The sequence below is a fragment of the Chlamydotis macqueenii genome, chromosome 10 (genome assembly GCF_036417535.1).
Source record: "Chlamydotis macqueenii isolate bChlMac1 chromosome 10, bChlMac1.mat, whole genome shotgun sequence".
Taxonomy (NCBI): Eukaryota; Metazoa; Chordata; class Aves; order Otidiformes; family Otididae; genus Chlamydotis; species Chlamydotis macqueenii.
In genome coordinates this window covers 698090-713527 of record NC_141565.1, presented here as the reverse complement: position 1 = coordinate 713527, position 15438 = coordinate 698090, and the positions used below count along the sequence as shown (strand labels likewise).

The following is a 15438-nucleotide window of genomic DNA, read 5'->3' as shown; positions in this document are numbered from 1 at the left end:
GCCAGAAGCCCAGTACCAGCTCCCTGTGGACCTCCATTAAAACGTGGCAGAGAGTCCCAAAGAATGGGTTTTTTTTTCCCAGGGAGACATTTTGTATCTGCATAGAGATCTCCAAGCACCATCCCACATAAATCTAATTAACAAAACACATCTTCTTTACCAAGCATGTATGGACAGCTGCTAGGTACCAGAGTAATCTTGGCAAGGTATCTCATCTGCAAGACTTCTGTAGGTTCCGTATCTATTGCAATATGTGAAGACGAGGAGGAGAAGAAGAGACATAGCTCACAGCACTTCTGGCTGCCAAGAAGATGGGTTGTATCACGGCAGCTGCTTCGAACACCCACCGAGATTAGTCTGGATGGCACAACAGACGCAATAATACAGTGCAGCCTGCGGGCACGCTACGTGAACGCAATCCGAGGGCAGAACACAGCGCTGGGGAAAAACACAACCGAACTGCAGAGGAATGAAGTACCCAAGACAAGAAGTCGTTGTGCAGTCAACTCGTTGCTGTGAGCAAGCGGCCAAATAATCAAACTCTAGAATGGCACTGTTCCTTCTGACAGAAGGAAAGCAAACAGGATTCTGCTCCTGCTTGCTCAGTTTGAAGTGGCCCAGGCTGCAAGGCACATCTGCAGCACAGAAAAAAGTTTCAGCCGGATGCTGAGAGATACAGCCCTCATGTCGTGGCTCCATGAGAGCTCAACTAGGCAGGAGGATCCAGGAGAGGCAACAAAGGTAGCATCACCTGAGCCACCTGCACAAACAAGGATCACACAGCGGTAAGAGTACTCTTGGAGTTCACCACCTGAAGGCCTTCTCAGTGCTCTTCCGTTAGGAGAAAACACAGACACATCTCTTCTGCCAGAGAAAGGGCTTGGACACGTGTCACGGCAATGTCACCTCCACGCCTGCGGTAGCGTTCAGCCTCCTTGCATCCCGCTGGCAGGGCAAAGCAGTGGTTAGCGCAGGAAGATGAATTCAGAGTTTTTAGCTGCTGGTTCTGACCCCAAGGAAGCAGAGGAGAGGATGTTTGCTCCTCTCCCACAGGCAAGGCAACAGGGTGGGTCAGTTCTGCCAAGCGCCTTAGAGAATCTTCCAAACCATTCTGACTGTGTTCAAGCTCTTTAGGACAATACCACAGTGTCCAAAATGACAAACAAATTAAATAACTAGAGAAATTCAGCTGGATACACCAGTACTTACTAAACGTGATGGTCTAGATGCAGGAAGGCTGCTGGCGGAGAGGAAGGTGCACGGATAAAGGCAGGATAACGCATGCTCATGCATGCCCACCTCTTCCATGCTTTTCTACGCCTTGCGAGTCACCGCTGTTGTGAGCCAGCTGCCCGGCTCCACGGAGCTCGGAGCTCTTCCGATGACTTTGGCTGGGGGTGTGCACACAACATGGTGTACGCGAGCACACACGCAAACACGTGCACGCTTGGGGCAGGAGGAGTAACTGTTAACATGCACTGTGACCCTCTCTGTTTACAAAGGTGGGTTTGAAACCACCTTTGAACCCGAGGCACGCAGCGATGTGTAACTGCACACACTGTAATTACAAACCACATCTACCTGCTTTTAGAATTGAGCATCAAACCAAATCCATACTGAGTCTGCGACCAAGCTGGAGAAAGTCAGGCTAGCTAAGATACGGAAACAAAGCTTTTTTATAACCATTGTAAGTGTTGTGTCAGAGTCAGATTCTGCCAGAAACCTTTGCGGATGTTTTCATCCTGTTGCAGCCACCAGTGTGCGTATGGGACCCAGCTCCCTCCAAACCAGGGCTGAAGAAACTCTCCTTTTTGTAAGTTCAGGCTGTGAACAGGCTGGTAAACAGGACGTTAGTTCTGAATCATGTAAAACCAACTGCAGATTTGCCTGATGCCATTCTTTTTATTAAACAGTTACTTGAAAAAATACAGAATTATTGGGACTCCCTGGGCAGACAGCATGGAAAACTGAAGAGCAAGTCTGCAGGCAGGAAAAATCATCACAACAATCTAGTCCTCAGAGTCAAGTATGTACAGGCAGTAAAATACCAGATTAAGCGGCAGAAAATTTAAACAAACCCTGGCAGATTAGAGCAAGCATGAGAGAATGTAGAGGATTCCTCTACCCATAAAGCTGCGTCAGCTGCTTATGCCACTGGATTCAGCTTGTTAAGCTTACTAAAGGTATGGATTAGACTCTATACAAGGGCTTGAAAAGTCTATATTTAGCCAAACTAAGGAGATGAGACCCTTGGGCGCTGCGTGGATTGCTATGGGAGGAGGTATGAAACGATGCTGCACTGGGAGAAGGCTTCAGTGTGGTGGGAGCTATTGTTCCGAGAGCAAGCAGAAATATTTAACTAGAACAAAACGGAAAAGTAAAAATAACTGACCTCAAACTCAAACAGTCCTCTAAAAGATGCAGTCAACTTTTCCAACTACAACACAGCTTTTGAATAAGGTTTGGCCGTTTACAGCTACTCATAGGAAGAAGCTGCTACACTCACTGTCCGTGAAATTTCAAGCACCAACTCTCCAAGAGATCGCTCTATTGAAATGTCTCCAGTGATCTCCAACCAAAATAAAAACCAGTTCCAGTCAGTGCCCCTTTTCTCAATGGGTAGAGCTTGACTCGTCAGGTATTTCCACCAACAGAACTGTTTGTGGGCTTCCACATGAATATAGGCATAAAAATTGAATTTCCATCGCTAAAGACAGACTGACAGAGACAGTCCCTCAAGGAACCAGGATTTCTTGCTGGGTGTACTGGTTTTGATAGCGAAGAGGGGCCATCAGCTCCACAGCAGCGACCTACCCTTGGGTTGGTCTCCAGAGCACTTGCATCTGTAAATGAGAAGCAGAAGGACGCTACCAGCCTTGGCAGAAGTCAGCACAGAGTCCTGAAGTGGTCTCCTGCCTAATTTACAAACGTATTTTTTTCTCAAGAGCGGTTAATTAACAATAGAATAGAATTAAAGCATTTCTGCAGCTGAAGAAAACCAAGTCATCTGTAGCAGCTGAACAGTGCTGTCCTTCCTCTCAACCCCCCGAATTCGAGCACAAATCGTGCTTTGTGTTTTGCATCTAATTTTTTTGTTTTTCATGAGAACACTCCACTTTGGTCCCTCCAGTTTCTTTTTTCAGCCCCACTCGCCTGAGAGAAACACAAACATAAAAAAGGCTCAAGCCAAGCGTTTGACCCCCTACGAGGATCAAACAGTTCGGAGTCAGACCGCGTGGGATCACAGGCAGCGTGCTCGGGAGCAGCCTCCGGCAACCGGCCCCGCTACAGCCAGCTCCACATTAATCTGTCAATACGAGCCCCGGATGCGTTACCGTGGATGGAGAAGAACTGGGAAAAGCTCTCAGTAGCGCTTTTGTGTGACTATTCAGATCCACCGATGAGACGAAAATGGACGTAAGAGGTTCGGCAAAGGAACTGCAAGGCAGAGCCTGCACAAGGACAGCAGGGAGCAGAGGACCAAGGGCAGGAGCAGATTTACTTGCTTCATTTGTACCAGCAGTCCAAGAACCCATTTCACAAAGCCCACAGACACCCCAAAACAGCGCGCTGGCAGCCCAACAAGATCCCACTCTGCTGCATGAACTCACAACTCAAGTGGCGCAGCGTTTACATCCGTGAAAGAGACGGCTAAAAACATCCTCCTGCTCCCACGGCAAGGGAACCTCACGGCCGCTGGTGGTTTCGTTCCCGGAGGTGTGCGCAGGTACAAAGCGGGTGTCCTCCAATGACGCGTCCTTGACCATTTGTGAATTATCTCCAGCTGCTGCTTTTTAATTGTGTGAAAATTAAGGCGTTTGGCAGGACCAAACACGTTCTTCTTTGGGAAAACACCAGGTTTCCAAAGTAAGTTAGGAGAAAACTTTGGTGAAGGACAAGGAAGCAAGGAAAGGAAACTCTCCCCAAGCATCCTGCAAAGCCTCACGCTCGCTGGCCCATCAGTGTTAACGCATGAGAGGCTGCGAGCGCAGCATGCCAGCTGAGAATCGGGGATGCAGCCAGTGCGGAGGGTAAGGATGCAGGAGGACCAGCCCCACGGCGGCAGCCAGCACTCACCGCTCCACCGTCGTGCTCTACCTGGAGAAAACTTTTTCCACCTTTTTGCCCAAATGCAATAAAGATGGCATAAAAGATGAACTACTGTGTATCCAAGAATATCTTGTTGGAATTATTTAAAACAACTTCATGGTTGTTTTTTAAATGGAATTGAAGTGATTTAACTCAAGTTGAGGCAGTGTAAAACTAATCTGATAATGAGATAAAAGTGAAACATTATTACTGACGCATCTGAATTTTACTAAACTGTTATAGGAAAAAAACCAATACTAATGAAAAGTAAAGCCTTTGATATCGCAGCTCTTTTAGCTGATATATCACCCGTTTTACAGTGGCTGAAATGAGAATTGGCACAAACAGAAGCATGTGCAGTCAGAGGCTAAAAATTACATTTTTATTAGAAACTCTGCCCTTTGCCACTTTAAAATGAAATTGCTTCAGTGCTCACAATGAAGAGGTGTTCAAATTTCAGTATTCTGACAAAGTTAATGACCATTTTTTCATGCAGGCAACAATAATAAAAGCTGCATAAATCAGCACTGGCTTTACAGCATGAACGCTTATGAGGACCTTGATTTGTCACCTTCAGTGAGATGATATTTTACGTAATTTTAGGAGAAAAATTAACCCACATAGTATCTGTTCTATCAAAACCATGTAATTTCCATTATCAACCAGAAGACAAGTATAGAAAAATATCAAAAAATAAAGCAATCAAACAACAGGCTATTTGATGGGAAAGAAAATAAAATCTAGCAATACATAAATGGAGCAGAAGGAAAAATAAGCCAACATCTTAACTTTTGAAAACAAACCAAAGCCTCACCTCTGTAACCACAGGTCCTGAACGCTGGAGTGGGAAAAAGCGTACCTCTCCTCACGCTGTACCCTTTACCAAGAAGGTCTGCACAACGGTACCTTTCTGCAGATGAGGAATTTGTCACGGGAGGGATTTGCTCAGGTTACCAGCACAGCCCAACGCATGGCACAGGTCCTCAGAGCTCACTGCCCAGTACAAATAAATCCCTAGACTAGCTGCTATGTCCTGTGTATTTAACTTAAATTCTGTTTGCAACCTTTATGGCTTTACTGGAAGCACGCTGAAAGCTGAGGGAATTTTAACACTCGTAAAAAAATGACACTTCAACTCTTCTTTCACACAACCACGTATCTGCTTCTCCTTCTCTCCCCACATCAGTCCAAACCCAAGTAACTTTTATTCCCAGCCACAAACCTGGGACATCAGCATTGCATTAACTCTCTGATTTCATAATCCTCTGTCTCCTCTCGGAGGCCGGAGGCACTGTCGATGGTCCCTAAGCCAGGAGAGCAGAGGGTTGTGCTGATGGGCCCGTCTTCCAGTGCGCTCGGGGTCTGGCAGCTGCGTCTCAAGCGCCTGCTCCACCCCAGCACGTGAGGATAAAGCATCAAAGCCCCGGGTGGGGCAGCTGCCACAGTGCATACGAGGTATTCACAGCATTTTTATAGGTAATAAAGGTCATAATTAGTAATTAAAGCTGACCTCATCTCTGTCCCTTCAAACTGGTATAATTTCTGGACGTGTCATTTATCATGCATTGCACAACAATGCTCTTCCTTAACAATAAGGAGTGGTTTGTAAGGAAGACACCCATCCAGTTTGAGAAGCCTCCACCACCTGAAACAAAATATAGGTACTGCAGAAAAATCAGGATTTCCCAGCAGCAGACTCACGCTTCCCATTTTGATGCTGGGCCAATGTGAAGTGACAGCAGTTTGTGTGTCCACATCACAGCATCCAGAAATGCAACGGCCGACACTGCAGACACAAGAGATCATAAGAAAAGACAAAAAAAAAAGGGAAAGAAGCCATTCTAAGAGCAGTGAAACGAGCTGTTCCTTGGGTTTGCGTCTTGTGTGCTGTTTTTCTGGTGTCTGTTACAGGGTGACACCAAACTGGATCTGTTTGGTCTCCGTTGGGAGCACAGCAGCTTTTGCAACAGGCAAACATAGGAAAATCTGCGCTGTTCATCGGGTGGATATGACTGTCTTCAATCCCAAGACAATTACGTACCTTCTTTGACTCAATTTCTCCACCTGTAAAATATTAACACCTGCCTGATGGCCTCCAAGGCTGCTGATGTATCATTAACAAATGTTTGCTCGAAGCTTTGAAGATGACAATCTCTGTGGAAGTGCCAGGCTGTGCTCCCTACACGCAGAGCTTTTGCTTCGGAGGTTTGTCCCTACTGCCTGTGGGAATTTACAAATCAGAGTTTCCCTTGTGACACTGGCCTTTCCTGGGTTTCACAGCTCCACACACTTGCATGGTTACTTTTTTAAACTAAAATTTGCATTTCGGTTTCCGCAATTCTGGGCCCAACACCGGGGCTTGTTTAAAGAGAACACGCTGTGTATTTGAAACAGGAAGAATTAGCCTCCTCCAGCTTATAAAAATCTTGAAGGAGCTTCTTTTCTGTGGGCACAGGCAGGATGCCAGGCAGCACCAGCACCCCAAAACAGCCCCGAGCCAGCCTTTCCCAAGACCCAGATCCAACTCCGATGAGGAAAAGGGCATGAACGGGACCGCCGCTGAAATCAGGAAGGACTGCAAGCGATGCTCTCCTTACTCCTCCAACACACTTCTTGGATGTGACAAACCTGGTCCCACCACCCCTTCCAGCACCCACAGGGCCGTGCTGTCTCAGGGACACAGGGTGGGATGTATCGCCATTTCTACCTCATTTATCGTCTGGGAATTCTTCGGGGCACGGGGATGTTGCCCGCTCTTTTTGACGTTTGCAATTGTACCGGAAGTTAATCGCTTGTTTATGAAGTAGGCGTCCCTTCTTTCAGAAAGAGGAACAGAGTAAATCTGTTTGTTACAGCCCAGTCGAGAAATGCAAACAGGATTGAATTACAGCAAGGAGCTGCCTGCTCTCTGCTTCTTCACCCCCGCGCTTCAGCCAGTTGGAGGAGTTTTGCTGTCTTGGATAAATTTTGCTCTTTTGTTGACTGAACCACGTTTTGTGATTATTTTTTTTTTCAAACTTCTTTGCAGTTGTGGCATGCAGCAGAGAATTAGCCCGTTGGGAGAAAGCATGAATTGCTTGACCTCTATAAAACTATTTGTAAAAGTGAGTGAAATTGGGACCTCCCTGAAAAACAAATGTTACAGCCAACTAAGCCAGCTGTACAATATTTTTTTAATTGCAAATGGCTGAGAGACTTCAGGGATGTTACTGGCCAGTGCAGGTGCTCGGCACCTCCTCGGTCAAGAGATAATAATCTGCCCTATTGCTGGCGTGGAGACCCTATCTCCGCAGAATACAGGCATTCAAGGTATGTTCCACCTACATGTTCATCACAGCCATACCTGCAAAGGTCTCAACATCAGTTTCTCAAACTCCAATGTGAGATGACCGGCTGCTTGGGATCGGGGCTTGCAGCTCCTGCCGAAAGTGGCAACCCACACCGAGCTCTCCAGAGAGCAAAAATCACAGGCAGAGTTTTGAAAACACGGATTGAACGTTCTTCATAAAGTGTACCCCACATTGCAAAAAAAAGAAAAAAAAAAGCTAAAATAAAAGTAAGCATTGAAACAAAACGCAGGCGTTGAGAACTTAAATGACATTCAGAGAATTACAGATTTTATGTAATCAACAAATTCCCAGGTTGTTCAAGCCTGAGTCATAAAACAAGTTTTCAAACACCAGAAACAAATCATATTTAGCAACTGCTGCAATTATTACAGGATGTGTTTCCCTAAGGTATAATAGTTTTGTCTCTATCACACTGAACGCTATTAATGATAATCCCTCCTCCGTAGCTATTTTTGTGAGCAGGTTAGTTGTTGTGGAAAAAGACATCCTGTTTTTTAAATTTGTTATATCTGATCCACTCGCCAAAGTCCCCAGCGATTTCTGTAATCTCAAGACATTACAAAGGAAACAAAAGTTCAGATCACTGCAGAGAGTTACTATTTTTACATGGTTGCATTCCTGCTATTCATAGGCATGAAATGCTAAACTACTCCAGCGGCTTCGATGCGTAAACCCCATTTTCAGCCTCTTCCTACATTCCAAATACCGTAAGGGAGATTCTCCTCAGCTGATGGTAAGAAGATGAATCCCTGTAAAGCAGCACAGGTTTGCCTGCATTTTCCTCTCCTTCAGTTGCACAGCTGTATTTCAACTATGAACCAGATTCTGGATGCTGTTTCTAGTCTTTCCGAGCTGCTCCTGGGGCACAAAGGACCAAAAAATTGCCCTAATTGCTGGGCTGGGAATTTTTCCAGCACAGGGGAATGCATGGGTGCCACAGGACCAGCCTGCATCACCTGATTTCCTATCAGGTAACAAAAGTGCTCAATAAGGTATCGAACACAAGACTAATTTAATTTTCCTTTCTTAAAAAAAACACAGTTTTCCCAGTTGGAGTAACGCAGACAGCCAGTATCTTCACCTATTTAACACACAGAAAGAGGACTGGAGCCCAGTGAGCTGTTACAAAAACATCTCTTTATCTCTCTCAATATCATGTTTAGCTAATGTAATTACTTGAAAGTGGTTTCCCAAACTTTGCTGGTCTGTGGAGTCCTGTGTGTTCTCCTCTCGTTCTCTGTAGAGCAATTTCAAGCCTACCAACATCAGGCTTATTTTTCTTAGATCAAGAGTCTGTTAAAAACAAACAGTGATTTCAAGGGGTCCCTGGAACATGCTGAAAGAGAAGACTCTCTTTTCTGACACCTGGGAAACTCAAAAAGATACGAAACAGTCGAGGTTTTGGCCAGCCAATCTTATAAAAAGCAGGAGCAACTCAAAAGCTGTTTTAAGTTAGAGGAGCCATCAGGATTACAACCATAACGGGACATTATTTAAGGCACAAATACAGCTACGCAACAGTGTCGACATGCCCTCAACTACGCAATCGGGATACTCACAGCGCTGCTAACATAAAATTTACCTGTCCAAAGGGACAGTTAGCAATCATCAACAATCCATCCCATTTACTTGACAAACACCTCGATGGTTCTCAACAACCTGACGGCGTTACAACTCAACATGGTAATACCATTTTCTCCCTCAACAAACTACCCGGATTTGAAGTTAATAACTTTCCTGTATTAATTTTATTGCAAAGTGTTTTCCTGGTGCACCCAAGACTGCTCCTTTATTGCAGCAGCTGTCTGGGATTTGAACGCAAGTCAACACGCAGTCCACACCTTCCTTCTGGCCTTGCTATTTCTCCTTTGCATGCCAAATTCCTCCTTGTTGCAAGAGCCAGCCAGCGTCACTGTTCTCACCCAGTTATCGAGAGCGCCTCCAGGAAGAGCTCAGAGAGTATTTTACAAACATCAGCTTGCATAAGAATCCAACTTTCCTGGTATTTAACCCTCTGCCGTGCCCAGGAACCACAGATCTTTACATGAGGTGTTTCATGTCAGGGAAAGTCACAGAAAAAGCAGATTCTAAATTCATGTTTGGGACTCCCCAGAAAAGGCATTTTAAACTTGTAAACTAGAAGATTTGCATGACCTGAATCGAAGATGTTTACCTACACCTAGGAGTTATACTTGTGCAATCATGAGATGCACACAGACACAGAGACTTTATGACCTGCAGAGTGTTCTTCCTGCTGTAGTCACCAGATGAAGTTTCCCAGAGGTCTTCCTGACCTCCTCTGTGGACGCTGGATTTCAACACAAGAGCTTCACTATTGCTTCTCCGCAGAGGCTGGAATCAAACGACTCTCTCGGGTCTGTTCACAGTGCGCCACGCAGCTTGTTCACGTGCTAGAACAACACGGCTCCGTTAGCCAGCTGTCTGCCCAGGCTCATCCAAACTCCTCCACCGGACCCATCACACCGGAGAGCGCCGCATTTGAACATCCACGCTCTTGGGGAAGTGGAGCCTCCAGGTCGTTGTCACTGCACTGTGAAGGAAGGGTGGAAGAAGGGGGGAAACCGCAGCCTGCTTATCTCTTTGGTAAAACTGCACCTGGCACTTCTGCAGCTGCACCGCTTGCCGTACCCGAGCCAGCGCGAGAGCCTGGCGCGGCGCTCAGCCCTGGCACTTTGGCAGCGCTGCCCTGCGAGCCATAATTAGCTCAGCCGACCTCGTGCACGCTCAGACCTGCAATTCTGTTCCCTCCAGGAGCAATGACAAACTGTAAGCAGTGGCCAAATAAGCTCCCGAAAGCAAGTACTGTTTATTTAAAACAAACCTCCTCCTAACCGACTGCACACCTATCTTTCTCCTAACTGTTCCTACCGTAGTCTCCAAGAAGCTTTCTCCCTGTGTAACTCGAAAGCCACCGCCGTTCCACTCTTAAGAAGGTGTTTCAATGGGTTTAAAGTTCTTTTGACCTCTAAGTCCTCAGCTGAGAGAAGAGAAGGATCCTTTGAGCAAACAGCTCGCCTCTTATTTTTCAAGGGTACATCGGGGCGTGCCAGGGTGTCCGGGGTTACTCTTCCAAGGCTTTCTCTGAAGCTAAATTAGTACAGTCGTTGGAAAGTTCTGAAAACCCAGTAACAACTTCTCACTTATTCATACAATTATGAAAAGTAGTTATTAATAAACCAATGCAGATTTAAATCTCATCTGTCAAACCAACCAGGATAGGTTTACTAGGAAAGACGGGGAGAGATTCTTCAGCAAGGCCTGCTGTGAAAGGACAAGGGGTCATGGTTTCAAAGTAGAGCGAGGTAGATTCAGATTAGATATTAGGAATATTTTTTTTTTACGCTGAGGGTGGTGGAGCACTGGCCCAGGTTGCCCAGAGAGGTGGTGGATGCCCCATCCCTGGAAACATTCCAGGCCAGGCTGGCTGGGGCTCTGAGCAACCTGATCTGGTTGGAGATGTCCCTGCTCCTGGCAGGGGGTTGGGCTGGATGGGCTCTGAAGGCCCCTTCCCACCCAAACCAGTCTGTGATTCTGTGATTCTATGACCTATAACTTTGAATATTGAACCTGTTTGGTGTAACTGTTCAAAATCCACCAGTCCTTGAAATTACTCTGAAAAGTACGGAGCTCAAAGAGTTACTAGACATTAATTGAACAAGTTAAGCTCAGCTTTTGCAGCTCTGGCCATAACAGAGGTTATGACTCCATTGTGAGTGGGTACTAAACCAATCCAGGACCCTGCGCATCTACACAGGGCTCCAGGCTGTGATGAAGCCTGTGCGACTGGCCACTCAAAACCGACCGAACTAAAACTGCTGCTGCTGAGCTTACATACACCTCAGCACGGTTTTAGTGCAGATGGACCGCCGCCACTCCTGAGGGTTCATGCTCAGGAAACCTTGCACGTTTGGAGACACAGGGAAGCGTCTAGATTTCCAAAGGTCAAACCCATTTTCTTCCTCATAGTAGCCAAGAACCCCAGTATTTCATCAGGAAAAGAACAGGTTTTTAAAGATGGGTGTTCACTGAATTGCAGGGAGCAATATAAACACTGTGGGTGCCCTTCCAGAGAAACCACAATCTTTATCACAAGCAGCATGAAAAGCAAAATGTCCTGTCACAGGTGTCCCCATGCTCATTTCAACAGGCTACAGGTCACTAATTACTGCTTTAATTTTCAAAACAGTCCCTTAAAAAAAGGCAAGAAATTCACCAGGGACATGGTGGTGGTCTTGGCTTAGGCGTGCACGCCAATAAATAATTTCGCTGTGCTGGTTCTGAAGCCCCACCTCAGTTTGGATTCAGGTAACCTCTTCAATGCCACTGGCTTTGATATCAGGAACGAGTGGCAAAGAACCGAGTGACAAGCTTGGCTCTCGTCCCCTGTCACCAAACACCTGAGCAGTTCCTCAGGTTTGCACTCCATGAGAAGCTAAGAGGCAGAGAGACACAATTCTGTTTTTCTGAAGCAACAATAAATAGGTCATGCGACAAGCAGAGAGGTAATCTCACTCTCCCTCTTGCCTTAAGCAAAACCCATAAATTTACGAAATTAAAAGAGTACCAAAGAGACAGGAAGCCCATGTAGGAGACAAAATACTAACATCAATAAACTGTGAAACAGCTTTACTGCACATTTCCTGATCCAGGAACCCAAACAACGATTCACATGAAGAATCCGAGATGTGCGTTTCCGATGGTGCACTGTCTCTGGAGGCTGACAGCGGTGTCATGGCACCACAGAAACAACACACTGCCAGGTACCAAAGAGGTGTGAAGTTACAGTGCCTTGCAATATGTAAATTCACACAAAAATTGCAATCATCTGAGCCAATTTCTGCTCTTAGAGTCCATCCTCTTCTACGCATGTGGGAGCTGAATTGGGATCTGCTTGTGTCTTATTAATAGAAAGAAACCTAAATATGAATAATGAAATAAAAAAGGGAAAAACACCTGTATGGAGACAAGGTACAAGCACACCACTAATCCTGAGACTGTTTTTCAAACATACACACACTTCTTCGCATGACTGATGTTTTATTCTGTGTTAAACACCTTTTCCTTGGTTTCAGGAGAAGTTCTATCTCACAGTCCCTTTTGTCATAGCAGTATTCAAACCAACTTTTCCCTTCAGTTTAGCTTCTAAGTTGTAACTTTTTTTTTTTAATTCATTACAAAGAACTTTAGTTTCCAGAACAAAACTATAACTTGGATCCTCTGATGTCAATAGTGGAACTTGTCAAATTTATCACCTATCCTCTCAGAATTCTAAACACATAAATAAATAAATACATCACTTCTCTCTCTCTCTCCACCACTGGAGACACAGATATGTCCATATATGTATAGACTTACACAGACAGACCCAAAGAACATTTTCATGTAACCACAGTCTTGACCCCAAGTAGATGCCATGAAGCCCACAAGAGAATTACTATTGATTTTACCCGGGAGATGCTCAGAGGCTGCCTTATTTGACAGGAACCCAAGAGTCTAAGACTCTACACGTAGAGGACAGACACTAAACTGTTTGCCGTGAGCCATCTAGGGACAGGACTGCTCACCTTCACCCCAGCACGTACTGAGCGGCACCGTTCCCAAGACTGGGAGGCAGAAGATACAGGATCAATGCATTAGCCTCTCATTTTTAAGCAGTAAGACCATAAGTATTAGCAGCACACAGTGCTCACAGCTCAGTGTTAATGCTGGCTGTGGTCTGGGGATAGAGAAGCAGAAGCAGCAGATGGAGGAGATCTTGAGAACAAAGCATCAGATGCATCAGCTATTGATAAACTTGGTCCCCGAGCCAAGCAGCCCTTCAGCATGCACTCATTGTTGATTTCAAACAGAAGGTGAAACGCAGTTCTGTAACAAAATTCCGCACAACTTGGGCCTTCAATTACAGCATTTTTCTGCTGAGTAGCATTTGTATGGGGCATAACTCTCCCAGCAGCAATGCTTACAGCTGTGCTCCTCCAACCCTACAGTGGCATTTGGACAAGGATGCTTACTGCACTCAGTAAGAAGGGGCTTAATATTGCAGATCACCATCGTATTCTAGGAGAAAAATGAGACCGCAGTACAGCAATCCAACCAAGCTGGACCAGACGGAAAGCTTTGCCACTGCGGTGTCGGCTACACGCCATTAAAGCCCATACGATGAGTGGGCTGTGACGACTACCACATGCTAAACATTCTGTAAGAGGATGATTTGTGAAGGTCACAGGATCAGTATAGGTCTGCGCTACCCCTTCGTTAACATATATACCCTTAGGTCTCTTTGGTCTCTAAATAACCGTTATTGCCATTGCATTCCTATGACTTCACTGAAACACAGATCAGAATGACAAAGGTTTTTAAGGAGCAAGTGGACTTCCGTGTGTGCTGAAATCAATGCCTAGGCAGAAAATCTGACAGCTATTGTTTCTTAAAATCAAGCAGTTCTGACATCAGCATGCAATTAAATGATAAAAGCAGAGATGTGCACCATCAACACTTTTCCCGATCCACCAAGAAAACAATGACATCTTCCTACACTCATTATTTTTGGGCCTTGATGAACCACTGTGGCCATTTCTGGAGCTGATGAGAGGAGGTCTGGTCTTGAGCCAGACAACCGAGACCAAAACAAAGCCGAGGGTCCACCTACAAGAGTGAAACCTTAGACTGAAAGCCCCTCAAAGCAAGCTGTGCTTCAGCAGGGGCGATGCCCATGGGCAGGTCCCAGCCAGCCACCCGCCGAGCAGGCAACGGCTGCTTGCGTCAGGATCCCATCCTTCACAAACTGCGTCTGCTAAGGGCCTCTGAGCCTATTACAAAAATGTATGGCTGGTGATTTTGTGCTTTGCCTTGTTATAAATAATAAGGTTATGTTTTCTTCATAGATCTTTTGATTTTTTTCCTTTGGGAGGCTTGTGGGTTTTAATGGCATTAATTCGTATTTGCCAACCTTGTCCATATAAATGAGGATGTTCATTAAATTAATGTTAAGCGATGAGCACTATAATTAGGACACATTTAAAATGCAGTGTGTCTAAATCAAAGACTATCCAAGATGTTCTCTTTTTTTATTAAGATATAATTTGAAGGAGGCTTACTGTTAAATGAATGGTATTTTCCAACAACCTCTTCTCACTAAGGCAACGTGCAGACCAAGGAAAGACACCACAGACTGGCTCTTTCCAGTTGACATTTTTTCATACGCTGTGGGGTATGGCGTCTTTCGTTACCTATTATATGAATATTGAGTTTACTGTGCCACTGGTAGCAGTAAAGAAAGAAAGGAAAACAAAGAAACAGAAAATATTGAGTTGTATACAACTAATATAGGAAGCAAAACGTAACGTCACCATTTTGATGAGTAGTTGCCCAGGTTACAGCCCTTGCAGTTCATTTTATTTCACTCGGAAGAGCAGCTCGTTGAGGACACATTAGTCAGACACACTGCCCTTCAGGACGTATCAGCTAATGTAGATGTAAGTACACCAGAGACACCACAACTTCAAGTCAAGAGCCCGTTCATTCCTAGACCATCCCTTGGGTTGTCCCATGGAGACACCTCAGCAGAGCACCAGGCTGCTGGTGTTTGCCACTTCAGGCCAGACCATGCACAGCTGCAGATTAGCTGAGTTTTAGACTCTGACTAGAGAAGCTGAGTCATGCAGAAAATCCATGGCAGACTTAAGAAGCAAGTCCAGCTCTCCCAATTCCTACTGCCAAAAGACAACACTCTCATAAGAATAGACCAACCACAAACAAATTTAGGCTGAAAAGAAAGTTTCTAAAGAGGAAGCAAGTGAAAAGTGCCAGATGAGACTCTTTTCCCTCTTGTTACTTTATATCAAATCAAAATTCTATTTCACCTCACTGTCATATAATTTAAAATAATTAAAGGCTTAGAGATTGACCCTGATGCTTAGTGACACAATTCCAGCTGATCGAATGCCTGTAATCTGGGTGACACCAAAGGCAACACCTT

General features: G+C 45.3%; 1 protein-coding gene across 2 annotated transcripts in view; it reads right to left on the bottom strand.

Moving 5' to 3' along the window:
- The window catches only part of PHF2 (PHD finger protein 2), a 79444-nt gene that overhangs the window by 39387 nt on the left and 24619 nt on the right, over positions 1-15438 (bottom strand). The window lies entirely within an intron of this gene.